Genomic DNA, 13,119 nt, shown 5'->3' with positions numbered 1-13,119 from the left:
CAACAATCTCTTTTACCCTTATACTCTTGAGAAAGTATTTGGCGAAGAGAAGGAGAAGAGTATGAGGAAAGCGAAAAGGGTAAGAAGAAAATAAACTGAAACGAAAAAAAAAAAAACTTCACTAAAAAAATGTTTTGCTTGGCCTCCGCTCTCGGCATTGTATCACTTCAAAAAACTGTTCAGCTTTTCTACCCCATCGGGCTGAATATTTCAGGATTTTTTTTTTCGAATTTCGAAGTGAGAATACAATCGTTTTTGAAAGTACCCCTTGGATTTTTGTCGATTTTTGAGCAAAAAATAAATCGTTTCTTTAATTGGGTTTAATATGCTTTTCTTACGTATTTTGACTTCAGGAATCCGAATCTGAAAGAAAAATTCATCTATCTCTGAAATTGACCGAGTTATCGCTAATTTTCAGCTTTTTGGGGTCAAAAATAAAAAATTTATTTTATGGTCTATTTTAATGTAATTTGAGCTCAGGAATTTGAATCTAAAAGAAAAATTGATCTATCTTGAAAAATGTCCGAGTTATCCCCATTTTTTCGCATTTTTTGGCATAAAAATGGAGATATCTCGAAGGGAAAAAATCGTAGCTCAATTTGGACGACGGATTCGTGTTCCTGAGGTCAAAATACATAAGAAAAGTGCCATACGATCAATTTTAAAAAATAAAAATTTTTGGTCAAAATTTGAAAAAATCGTAAGGGGTACCCCTTGGAAAAATCTCAAATTTTGACCAAAAATTTTTATTTTTTAAAATTGACCGTATGGCACTTTTCTAACGTATTTTGACCTCAGGAACACGAATCCGTCGTCCAAATTGAGCTACGATTTTTTCCCTTCGAGATATCTCCATTTTTATGCCAAAAAATGCGAAAAAATGGGGATAACTCGGACATTTTTCAAGATAGATCAATTTTTCTTTTAGATTCAAATTCCTGAGCTCAAATTACATTAAAATAGACCATAAAATAAATTTTTTATTTTTGACCCCAAAAAGCTGAAAATTAGCGATAACTCGGTCAATTTTAGAAATAGATCAATTTTTCTTTCAGATTCGGATTCCTGAGATCAAAATACGTAAGAAAAGCATATTAAACCCAATTAAAAAAATGATTTATTTTTTGCTTAAAAATCGACATTTTTTTCAAGGGTTTTTCATGATATTCTTATGTCTTTTGATCTCAAGAACCTGAATCTGAAGCCAAATTAATCCATCCATGAAATTGATCGAGTTCTCGAAATAAAAAGAAAGGGAGAATATTTATTATCTCGAGATGAAAAATCTTTGGGGTTCAAAACTGTTTCGAAGGATGAAATGGTATCGGCTATGGATTTTCGCGAGAATAGCAAAACCACGACGTGTTTTATGAGAATCGACTTCGCCACCCCTCCTAGAGAAGGTAACGCCGAATAAGATCGCGTAGCGAACGCTAAGTTTGGTTAAACGTAATACGACGAAATGTGCGGAACGTGTAACGACGTACATCGCGGATACACCGTAGGTTACATACAGATGCACGTCTGTGTTGTACGTACAAAAGTGGAGGCGTGGTAGTTGTTTCTCAAGAAATCAACTAACCGACCGACCGGCCAACCTTTAACCCGGATTTTCAACCCCCGGAAAACAAAACCCAAGTAGTAAAGGAACTTTGAAATAATTTCAAGTTGGCGCATGGCGGTTCTTCCTCCTCAAAAAGCTACCCGAAGCTTTTCGCGTATATATAGTGACTACACTATATTAGGGGAGGGTTCTTCCTCTACTATCTTCTCCCTGTTTTTTTCTCCCTCTTTTTATTCCCAGACTTTTTCATTGCGTTACTTTTTACGTCCCTGAGACAAGTAAAAAGAGAAAATTAATTCATCGACTTCCGGGTACGTTGGCCTTTCTTTTTTTTATTTTCGTTTCCTACCAAAGCTTTATGAAAGCACATATCAAGACCGCAGCGGCAGCGGCAGCGGTAGCAGCAGGAGCAGCAGCGGCGGCGGCGCTAGCAACAAACGCGAACGCAGCTATAGGTGAGTGAATAAATGCGCCCGTCCTCGTCGAATGACCCGAAGATGGATATGAGGAAAAAGGGAGGACCGAAAGTGAAGGTACAAAATAACCGAGAGAGAAGAAGTTGTGCGAGGAAATTTGGCCCAGAGTTGATTAAGTCGACAAATAAAACTCAATGGAACATCTGCAAATCTCCCAGCTCGTTTTTATCGCTCTTACCGCGCGGTTATGCGGCCCTTTTCCTATTCCGCGTGATGTTTTTTCTTTTTTTTTTTTCTCTACCCCGCTCTGTGCAGATTCACGTGGCAAAATATATTCCCTCCGCATTTTACGTCGATAAAAGAACGGAGGCGCTCGAAAAAGAAAGAAAAAATAAAATTGAATAAGTAAATCAAACAATAAAATAGAAGATACCCCTGCAGATTAAAAAATTTCCTTATCCCATGTAATACCGGCAGCCGTAGCGTTTATTTCATTTTCTTCCCTCCCCTTCTTTTGAAAAATGAAGTAGTAATAATTAGAATTCGGAATTCGATATTGAATTACTCATACGCGCACCGCGGTGCCCCGAAGTTGTTTCTATTCGTACGGAGGAATTTCTTTTTGAAATAAAATAAATTTGTAAAAATTAAAAACTGATCTTCCTTCGAAATTCTTTCACGAAGCGACGTGATGCGACTGTCACTTGAACCGAATTTTGATATCATACACTTAACGACGTTTGACCTATAAACTGAAAATTTTTAATCAACATATTTTTTTTTTCTTCAACCGCATCCGTTGCCGAAGAGGCCATCTCGAGTTTGCGACGTTTTGGCGATGAATGATCGCATGGTACCGGGTTCACGAAAGTGGGAAAAAATAATTGGAGTTTTTAGTAATTGACCTCATCAAGAAACCCGCAACATCATTGCATTTTGCAATAAATCACTTTCAATTGTAAATGACAAAAAAAGGAAAAAACAGAACGATGTCGAAAATTCGAATTTGCGATTCATTACCGATAGTTGTCGATTTCCCTCGTATTCCAGCGAGTAATCAATTATTCTATTTAATTACCGTTCGGAATGGCTCGATTATAATATTTCGATTATTATACGTAACGACAAACGAATGACGCGTAACGTGATTCTGCATAATATTAACAATTTAAATTATATACCGTAGAAAATTGAAAATTCCGTTGGCGTTTACTCTCGTCGAAATTATTATCAACGGAGATACGGGGGGTTCGTTGGAAAATTTTAGTCAATGTATATTCGCCGTAGATACATCGAACCTACGATATACCGCACACCTAGCCACGCGTCGTAAAATTTATCGAATGAGAAAACTGAATTATAGCAAAGCCCTATAAATCAATTACTCACACCTACAACACCTTCGCAACAAAACATAAACGATCGGAGGATTCATCGCATGAATTTATGTATCAAAGTTCCGAGGATAAGTACACGTATATACATAGTGGTATAGCCTTCGGTTGTTGAGATAGGGTGGTTATAGATATAACGGGTATAGGGTTATTCCACCGTTACCCCTTAATGCATAGGTACGGCGTACGTATACGTAACCGTTGAAAAGGGAAGGTTTCGCGAAGCGAAGCGTGTTTTGGGGTGTGTAACACCTCAAGTTGAGTCAGTCTCAAGTTCTCCAGGGCTAATTACAACAATGCGTGATGGGGTGGGGGAGCAGGTGGAGGTGGAGGGGGGGGGGGACCACCCTAAACAATTACGTACGGAGGCTCCGAAGTTACGCAATGGGTTTATCGTTGTACCCTATAACCTACCGCGCCGTATACCTTGGCGAAGGTCCCTTCCCCCCCAACAGGCGCTAAATCTCGGCTTACCTCAGGGACAAGGTTTTTTCAGGATCCTAATCTTCATCTCCTCGACGTATTGAAGGGTCATGCGCCGTTACTAAAACAAAAAAAGAAAACAAAAAAATTAAAAAAATGAATAAGTAAAATTGCACGATCCTTCTTTTTGTGATCGGTGCATCAAAGGTTTTCAGCGTTTCAGGTGATACGGTAACGGCAGGTGTAGTTCGTAGTTCGTGGAGTGTAGGGTAACTACTACCGGCTGTACCTTTGCCGAGTTTAATCGAGAACTATTTTAAATTGCAAATGCGGGAACGATCGGTATACTGCAACGCCGGTAGCTCAATATGTAACCCACCCTTTAACCTCTTCCGTTATCTAAATTCCGAACCATCCCCTGAAATTCCGCCCTCTTTACGTAACCCGTGGCGGAGTCGCGAGTCCGTCGAGGAACGTATTATTCTTCACGGCGTGGGGCGGAGAAAAAAAATTTTCTCTCGCTTCCGGACTTTCGATTCGATGATTTGCGCACAGTCATTCATCTTCGAAGTTCGTTGGTAACGCAATACACGGCGTAATATTGTGTTAGACATAATATCACGTTGTACATATTAAGGCATTAGGATTTAATTGAGAGATATGTCCGGGGGAACGTGTGCGATGCAACTGCATAGGTGTACGTAGGGTAGCGGCGTCTGCAGGTATTCCACACGCGGTAGCGTACGGTAGAATATATCCGGTAAAAGTAGTATCAGGTATTATTCGGCGAATAAGCGTTCCCAACCTCCCAATTTCACCTCGAGTTTCCAGCCCGCGCCAACGTTGCGGCCTTAATCCCGAATATGAAATATACCACCTAGGCTGACTATACTACTCCCTCTATTCCGCGCTGCGGGCTTTAATACCGGCGTATACTCTCCTAGGTGGGTAACTACCTGTTTGTGCCTCCGATTCCCCTCGACTCACCCCCTCCTCCCCCCATCGGCCAATTTCTACCCTCGAATCCGCCTACGCCCCGCGAGGCTGACACGTTATCGGTACGGTAACACGTTTTTTCGTTATACGTTCACCCCACCCCCCCACCCTCCCCCCTAGCCTCAAATGTTATCAACACCCGAAATTTCATTCGACGATAAGCAAAATGAAAAAAAAAAAAAAAACACCGCAACAAAAAAATATCGGTGAAATGAATGAAAAAAAACGATGCAAGATACAAAAGTTTCGTCGTCCTTCGGGAGAACGAATAAATATAATACAATTGTAGGAAAAATGTTGACTCTTTGGGGGATGAATTAGAAGAGCTGGTGCACAAGGACAAAAGGCGAGGGGAGGAAAAAAAAGATCGGGTTCGACTAGATCCCGGAGTTCTCAAAAGCGCGGTTGGAAATTTCGCGGAGTCTGGTTGTCCGTAGGTTTAACGGTAAGGGGTGAAGATCAGCGGAGGTTCCAGTAGGATAACTTTTGTTATGGCGGGTACGTGTTTCGAGGTGGTAAGGATTATGATAATGTTATAGCCGGTGGACCAAAACTTCGTATTATAGCGCGGAAGGGATGAGCCGAACACATTTATACTCTGAACCGAGAATAAAACTATTCTTATTTCTGCAAGGCCTACGCCGCTACCGATTCTTTCGAGATTTTTTTACGGTGTTGGAAAATGGCCTATTTCCGAAAGTGGAAGTTGTCTTCGTCAGAAACCTAGCGAGTGAAAAAAAATGAAGAAAATTTTTACGGCAAATTTCCCAGAGCGAAATCTAATCGAATGATCTGCGTTAATTTTTCAACCCGTTAATTAATTTTACACTCGTTCAAAAATACCCACATTACCCGAAGTTATATTTCGCCGGAATTGTTTGGAGAATGGAAAAAAAAAAAAAAAAATTCCGACGATCGACCGACGGCCACCCCTCTCTAATTTTCAGCTCCAGATGGCTGAAGTATTGTTCAGAAGTTTCATTGCCAGATCCTCGAAAAAATTTCGGAGTTTGAAAATAGAGATAAATTTTATAGCCCGTGTAACGTCCACTTCGGAATCCAATTTTCGTGAGATACAATTGGAGAATATTTTTGAAAAACTAACGAAAATATACGTGTACAAAATAGCGCGTACGAATAAAACAAAAATTTCATTTCCGATAGAGCTCGATATTCGCTGATACCACGTTTACCGCGTAGGTATCGCAGGGGTATATAGGTATACGTCTATAACTGAAACGGTCGTAGGATAAATAGCCTTGAAATATTTTATCAATACAAAATATGTATCGATGCGATGCGATGGTAACGGGCGAAGCTATCCGGTTGGATGGCTAGGTATACGTATAAACCCTATGTACGATACATAGAAATTTTTATAACGTCTACTATTCCAGATTGGCAAGGAGTACAAGAGAACCACCTCGTGGCTAAGGTTTTCCGCTATCGTACAAAGCTGTTAGTTTTAACCGTCTGCACTTCAGTCACGTGCTTCTGGTATAAGAGTAAAGAATTTCCTTCGATTCCCGACAATCTCGTAGTCAGACATCATTTGAATAGACACGAGTTGATAATAAATTTCAAGGGTTCTCAATTTTCCGGGAGCCGGTATAACAGCCATTCGAAAAGTTCTACGATCCTTAGCACTTTGTCGATCGCTGGATAAAAAGATTCTCTCGTATTCGCGGGGTTTCCAAGATTTTCGCGAAGTGAATTTGTATATATCAAGAATAGGTATACACCCACACCCGTAAACCGTATGCATGCAAAACCGTACGGATATCCACACACACACACACGCGCGAGGGGTTCGTAAGAAAAAAACCAAAGAAAAAATCCGAACACTCGTTGGAAAACTTCAATTTTTCCGTCAATATCGTAAATTTTTATACTTATATTCTTTCCACGATATAAGCAGGATTTCTTCGCGAGCGAATGTGTACTACGTCGTCGCGACCGGTAGCTCTGCATCCACCTATATACATACACGAGTATAACCCATTACTATAAGAAGAGCAATACTCTCCTCACTTTTATCCGAGCACAGTTCCCATCATCCTTAGGTAGGGGAAACCTTATTTCGCGTATAACTAGGTTATATCTACACGCTACCGAGATAATCTATATTTTTTTTCCCGCTTCTATCTATCTATCTATCCATTTTTTTTTTTTTTTTTCGTCCCTCTCGAGGGAAACGTTTTAACGATTGGATTCGAATAGTTTATTCAAGATTTTTCCGCATTTGGTTTTTTCAACGGCAATTTTCGGCATCAACTTGTTTTCCGCATTTCGCCTCGAGCTTTCATACAATCTACCGCTACACGTAGGTATACCGCGGTATGCCCACCACTTTCGGGGTAAAGAAAAGTTTATTCACCCCCTAAGGATCGAGATAAAGTATATTAGAACCGAGTCCTAGCCACCTGTACCCGGTAAAAACGTCTGAGGAACCTTGAAAAAAAAAAAAAAGAAAAGGAACTCTTGTAATATTTCCGTGAAAATGTCTCATGATCTTACAAAAGTTTTATCAATATCCCCGGGCGCACGAGAACCTGGCGAGGGACTTCGGGTCACGGAAAAATTTCAAGTCGCACGCGTCTCGATAAGCAGGAAATAAAATTCATCCGTTTAAGTCGCAGGCTCCTCACGGCGTAACAATAAGTGGAATTTCTAATTCCAGGCTTTCGACGAGCGGCCAAATCGTCGGGCAAGAAAAAAGAAATTCCCGACAAGGGTTGAGCCATTATCGTAATTTCCAGTGGGCGTGTACAGGATATTGTTTCGCGATATTGAATTTCCAGGGACATTGCGGTGGAAATGGGGGTGCTTATTTTCTACCGGTTCATGATTTCTCCTCGGTGGTTTTCGGAACGAATGGTATATTGTATGTAGGGTCGCGCGATGTGTCGTATACTCGTTGAATTAATATTGCAGACTTAATTTTCTCCGCTGTGAGTCTAAACGCCATCCACGCGGGATCTACGACGTGTTTTTAGGTCATGGTATATATCGCGCATACCTATATACGCCGTGTACCGTTGGACCCAGGGTAGCTGATATCCGAAGTAATATGTAAATGCGGTGCGGTTGGTCGGAGAGGCTCGCTTTTCCTGGGGGTTGCTTTAGAAGGAAGGAAGGAAGGAAGCGAGGAAAACATATAGTAGCTAGTTATACGTATACCATCTCCGCGTCGCGTTTCGAACGTTTCAGAGAGAGAGAGAGAGGGAGAGAGAGAGAGAGGGACCGGTTACACCTGCATATAGTTTAGAGTGTAATTTTTCACCTTTTTCCGTACGTGCACCTACCGTACGTAACATCGGTAGCTAGTTATTTAATCCGACGAAATGAGGTGTATTTTATCATACTTAACCGCGCGGCGGAAGCGAATTATGAAAATTGGAAAGAACGAAGCGTGGATAAGTGTAAATAAATTAATACAGGGCGGCGGCGGGGGGGGTGCGTGGCGGAAAAATCGAGGGAATTTATTCCCTGGGAAAATTCACTTTGTCCCACTTGGTTTGGTAGCGAAGTGTATCCGGATGGACGGGGTTGGATGGATCGCCTGCAGGACCTGCTCTGACAACTAGGACCTTCCGTTATACGGGATAAATCGAGTCCCGTTGTCCTCTCTACTTCGTCGTCCCTCTACCTCCGATTGATTCGATAAAATCGATCAGGTTCGAGTAAATTCAAGCCGTTTCGTCATTTGTTCAACGTACGAGATACGATAGCGTTTTACCTATACACCGGTTGCGTACATACAGGGAGAGGGAACTTCTGATGTGAGTAAGGAATACTTGTCAAATATTTGACGGATGATTTTACCGTCCGCGGTATTCTCACGTGAACGAATTCACCGTAACACGAAAGGTTGCCTAAGGACACGAAGGACACGGTAGGGCACGAGAAGATCGTTCGAACGAGAAACGTCACTCGTCGTACCTGTCGGTGTGTTCGACGATAATTTTTTTATGGATATATAATTCAAAAAACGAGGGTAAGATTCGGGCGAAAAAAATACAAAGGAACGGAAAAAAAAAGGCAATCTAGTTTCTTGCTTAAACATTTTCCGCCATCGATCTTTTTGGGCTGGAAACGTAAGGATCTCTTTACCTCGAATTTCGATTTAAGTGCCCGACGGGGTGGCGAGGAAAGGTAAAAAGAGGCCTACGGTCCTTCGGTTGGACATTTTCGAACTCTTTAGGATCGATTCAAATATTTATTCTCATTCGTCGAGACGGCAAATCCACACACCCGCCCCCCTCCCCCCCTGAAAGCCACGTTCCATTCCGTTCCATCCACCCCTCTTCCCTTCTTCCCTTCTCCGCGAGCGAGTAATTTTGAACCGATGCTTGTGCCGCACGCCCATGTCAGACTGGGTATACATGCGATACGGTATATATATACGCCAGCGGTCCTTCCTTCGCTAATAGTAAACCGCCCCAAATTTCTACCCGGATTTGCCTTGTCGGGTTTTGCGAATACGTGACCTAGCTTCTACCGTAAGCGCCAACATTTGTAGAACCGAATCCCGCTCATTTTTCTTTACTAACTCACCCCTGACCACCACCGTCTGCAACGGATTGTACACGCGTATGTAATACCTATATCCCATCAAGGAACATCCCTCCCTCTTCCGCGGCGTTCGACTTCCGTTGTGTATTCTCTATTATTTCATCCCTTCGCTTTATCAGTGAAAGAAGAGCCATCAAAATTCCACGGACGTGTATACCGCGCGGAGAAAAAAAACCACGTAGATACCGTACATCTATGCTCGTCTCTCGTCCGCCCCGGAATGAAATTGTTCGAAGTATAATATAATACGGAAGATTCAGCCGCACCGTTTCGCCAAGTACTCTATGATCCATGAAAAGAACGGTAGAAAAAAAAAGGGAAGAAAAACGACGAGGGGACGGTGAAACGGGGTGGAAAGGGTGGCTTCATATACCGTGGTTAAAATAGTATAGTCATCGATATTACGAGGACGATACTAGGCCGTTGTTATTACGGCTGGAAGGGACAACGATGTCCTTAATACGCGGTTCTTTCGTTCGGAATGGTCAATCCGATCGTTGAGAAGGAAAAGAAAATTGGGAAGAAAACGATCGAGGCATTAAAAAGAACGATTTCAGAAATGAGAATGCAAATAAAGTTATCGTACGGATGAACGAATTTCTCTTATTTTACTCCATTTCATCCAATTTTTTTCGAGCGTAAAAATTTTCGAAAAGCCACGCAACTGGGGAAAAACAATCTCCCGAATAGACGAACGGACATGGAAATGACGAGGAACAAAAAAATATTTTCGGGTTTTCTTTTCGTTCTCTCAATTTCTATTCTCCCTTCGACAGTCCGCCGATATCCAATACCCACGTCTCGTACTTCGTCGGTGCCAACGATTGAATTGGAAGTCTAAGGCGTCCGCTGAGTTGGTATCGCAGCGGTCATTCCAATTTCAGCGACTTTCCCGGTAACAAAGGGGAAGCAATGGGGCATGAACGACCCTCGGGTCCGCCTTTGGCCAAAAACCATCTCAAGAACCATTGAAAAAAAAAAAAAAAAAAAAGAAAGAATCCCATATGCAGCTGAGTCCGGGACCACACCTTTCCTTGTATTATTTATTTTTAAACTCATTTATTTCCCTTCACTTTATTCAATTTAACTTTATTTTACTTCGTCTATTTTTTTTTTTTTCCCTTTTAATCAAGAAGAGGTCTCGTTTTACTTTTTTGTTTCACGACCCTATAAACACACGTTGATCGTGTTACAGAGAAAGGAATCGAAGGAATTTCCGGTACCTCGTGAAGAAAAATCATCTCTCGTACGTTAACTGTGAGTGCAAACTTGGTTCGATTGACGGAGTCTATGAGAGAATTTCAACAAATATAACCCCGATCGTTAAATTCGCACCAAACTTCACCCTTCGCTCGTTGCAATATTTCATCACTTTACACCACGTATCGATGTGAAATGCATTTTCGATATACGTAACGTCGAGTCAGCCAATTAGAAAAAGGGGCTACGAGCCAAAGCGATAAAACAAGCCTCGTTAAAGACAAAACAGAAAATAAATTTAATTTAAATTCTTTTACTTTTTTATCACAACTGGAGGATCGCCAACACAGCGGATAATATCTTCACCTCCCGCCCCCTTTTCTATCCATCCCTCGCCCCGTTCTCTGGACGCTATTTCGACTTGAATTTCAAATGTTCCACATCCAAAATTTTTCAGGGCTCGTACGGCTAATAGTTCGTACGTACGTAGGGTAACCTATGCGGGTAATTTCTGTCGCGTTTTAGAAAGTTTTCAAATATTCAAACTCTGGCGCAGAGCTGCTACTATTACACCGTGTGTATGAGATATCAACCTCGAAAACATCCCCCTCGTTAATGTCTAGATACCTATACACGCGCTCATATATTATGTAACTCTATTTTTTCTCTTACTTTTTTAGTTTCATTTTCTCCCTTTTTTTATCCTTTACCGCTTCTCAGTCTCTTCGTCTTGCGATCTAACATTTTTCAGAAACATTTACGGACCATTACTTCCGCATCTCTTTGATCAGAAAAGCGAACGAACTATACGATAATTCTTTTTCTCAGGCGTCTTTATAAAACAACCCCATCCGAGAAGATGTGCTTCATTTTCATAAATACGTAACCTATTTCCAACAAATGGAGATAATATAAAAAATAATTACGAGAAAGTTAAACTGACATAATTTCGTAAGAGAATGTGATGAACCGTTTTTTTTTTTTTTTCTCTCATTCAAACTCGTTATCGTTGATTGTACTGATTAATTTAAGAATTTCCATTAGCGTTTCACTTCTCATATCGAGAATGAAAAATAATAATAAAATAACTGCACGGGATCGTCGAGTCTTTCAAAATAATTTTTGCTCAATTCACCGTCTGTGCGTGTCTTTGAAATTTTTAGAGTGCAGATTAATTATACAGTTGAATTAATTATTAAGGGCTGGTAATAGCGATAGCGAGAATTTTATATACTCCCGCGAAATGCGACGGCTCGGATTCGTTTGATTATAACGAGACTAACTTGAATAGGAAAAAAACTCGTGTACACAAAACGTACACATAATTATTTTCAGTGAAAAGATACGTCATCTTCAATGGGGCAACGAACGTGGTTTTTCTTATGTCTAATTATATCGGGTATTCAGTTACACTTTTTGTCCGTTATGCGTGTTATGGGGTATATTTTCAAAAAATGAACGAACAAAGAAAACGAAACGTTCATTGGTCACGAAATAAGAGTGCACCCGGAGCGTTGCAGGAGGTGCGCTTCCACGGCTCTAGATTTTTTAATTGCTTCGTATTTTTTTAAAAAATACCTCGCAGACGCTGCGCTGGTACCGCCGCGTTTCTCGTTTTGTAAAAGCTGTTGAATTTCCGGTTTCTCTTTGTCCAACAAGTTATATCCTCCTCAACTCTTGATTGTGAGACCGAACTCGATTTCCTCATTTTTCATTCTCTCCGCCACAACCACCGACTCGGATCCCTTTTATATCCGATTCTATTTATTTTGTAAAACTGGGTGAGTTCCATCTTGGGAACTCCTGGTGAATTTCACCGTCCGACCGACGATGAAATTAATGAAAATATCGGTAATCGGTACCTCCGACTCTGCTTCCATTTCGATGTTTTTCTTCCTCATCTCAACCCGTTGCTAATTTCTTTTCTTTCATTCTTCTTTCCTTCTCAATACAACATTTCCGTTTCGGATCTGATTTTTCGGCGTGCCAAACAGGCGGCCAGGGAAGAGGCAGGTGGGTAGCAGCCGCTGCAGAGATCGTCGTTCGTTTCAATCAGTTGAAAAGTAGGATAAGCAAAGTATCCCGTGATACGGACTATCCCATTCAGCGATAGTATCGAACAGGATTCGATTTAACAAACATGCAGCGGTACCAGCAGCAGTACGGGAAGCTTCTCTATGAGCGAAGAGAGCGAGGATTCAATTTCGTTAAAAAGAATCTGATGTAACGCAGTTGGTTACCCCCAAAAGTAAACCGACCATATTACCCGGAAAAATACCGTTGAAGGTCAATGTATAAAAAAATAAAGAAGACAAGAGTGCACGCTCTTGAAACAGGCGATCTCGGAGGATATCAACGCGAAGAGTGGAGAAAATATAGACGGAGAAAAAAACCGAATTAAATTAAATAAAATAATCGCCGCTCAATGTGCCGCGTGAGAAAATCTTTCTCTTCAATTCAACGAGTTTCTGCTATACGCGGCTCTGTGAATTTTTGACTAGATACACAATTATTCCCTCAGGGGAGACGAAACGCACTTGCAAAGCGGTCC

General features: G+C 41.2%; 1 protein-coding gene across 1 annotated transcript in view; it reads right to left on the bottom strand.

The window, feature by feature from the left end:
• Positions 1 to 13,119, bottom strand: part of LOC105689632 (obscurin) — a 187,147-nt gene that overhangs the window by 89,364 nt on the left and 84,664 nt on the right. The window contains exon 4 of the mRNA XM_048658583.1: positions 3,849 to 3,918. The gene's annotated coding sequence lies outside the window, so the exon portion shown is untranslated. The remainder of the gene's footprint in view (positions 1 to 3,848; positions 3,919 to 13,119) is intronic.

This window comes from Athalia rosae, chromosome 7 (assembly GCF_917208135.1).
Source record: "Athalia rosae chromosome 7, iyAthRosa1.1, whole genome shotgun sequence".
NCBI lineage: Eukaryota > Metazoa > Arthropoda > Insecta > Hymenoptera > Athaliidae > Athalia > Athalia rosae.
Note: the sequence above shows the minus strand (reverse complement) of the source record. Positions and strands in the feature narration are given on the sequence as shown.